This window comes from Chinchilla lanigera, unplaced genomic scaffold (assembly GCF_000276665.1).
Source record: "Chinchilla lanigera isolate Chin_1 unplaced genomic scaffold, ChiLan1.0 scaffold00156, whole genome shotgun sequence".
Taxonomy (NCBI): Eukaryota; Metazoa; Chordata; class Mammalia; order Rodentia; family Chinchillidae; genus Chinchilla; species Chinchilla lanigera.
This window is the reverse complement of record NW_004955557.1, coordinates 1,627,613-1,628,982: the sequence shown is the minus strand read 5'-3', so window position 1 is coordinate 1,628,982 and position 1,370 is coordinate 1,627,613.

The window sequence follows — 1,370 nt, the reverse complement described above, 5'->3', positions numbered from 1 at the left end:
TGGACAGACTGTGTTACTGAATGTGATTTTGAAGGGTCTGATGCACAGGTAGTGGAGGAGACTGTCTCCATGGGCAAGAGTATGGGTCTGGACATAGATAATGCAGACATTGAGGAAGTTGTTGAGGACCATAAGGGGAGCTAATGATGGAAGAACTTGCTGAACTCAAGTGAGCAGCAGAAGTCACTTGTTGAGGAGCATTCCATGGAGGAAGTGGAAGACAGGGAGGAAGATAGCAGTGATGTGATAAAATCCATTAAGGAAACATGCAATGAATTCCAGGATTTCTTTGAGAAGCATCACCCAAACACAACTATAATGAATAGAATGTTGAATCTGATGAACAGTAACATGGTCTCTCATTTCTGGAGGGTTATGCAGTGCAGGAAAAAAAAATGACATTAAACAGGTTTTTCATCAAAATTGACCCTGAAGCTAAGAGACAAAGAAGAAAGGAAACCCCTGAAGGAGATCTCCCTGATGTCCTTATGGAGGGGGACTCTGCCTCTAAGCAATAACCTCCTCTCCACCCACCTTCCTGTGCTCCATGCCAGAAGTCACCTCAAACAAGGTTAGTGTTCCTTCTCTTCATAAGGTACTGTACTGGACATTGTTTCATATTTTTGTGATTAAAAATATACATATGGTTTAGAATAGATTACCCTTATTTACACTGAACTTTATGGGGAAATTTAATTGGGTTCAGGAACAGAATTGTGGAGCAAATTAAATTTATGAACTGAGTCAGGAACAAAATTAAATTCCTGAAACTAAATGATGCACCTCAAGACCTTATATAAACAGGAACCCAAATCCAAAGCTAGTACAATGAAAAAATTAAAAGCACCAAAAGTAAAATTAATGAAATTGAGTCTAAAAGAAGCATACAAATTTGGGTTGTTTCCAAGATTTAGCTATGACAAATTGTACTGCTATAAACATGAGTGCACATATACCCATCAACAGAGGAATGAACAAAAAAGATGTGGTATTTTTATAAAATAGAGTATTATGCAGCTGTAAAAAAGGATGGATTTGAGGCTTTTATAGGTAATTGGATGCAACTAGAGACCATACTCATAAGTGAAATAAATCGGACCCCCATATGTAAACATCATAGTATCTCCCTATTGTAAGGAAACCTGAAAGAGTAAATAAAACCCAAAATGTACAATAGATATTGTAAAAGGTCAGTAACATCCAAGAAATTGAAATATTTAGGAATCCATCTAACAAAAGAAGTCAAAGATCTCTTCAATGAAAACTACAGTACTCTGAAAAAAGAGATCGAAGAAGGTTTCAATAAATGGAAAAACATTCCTTGCTCATGGATAGGAAGAACCAACATTGTGAAAATGGCCATACTCCCA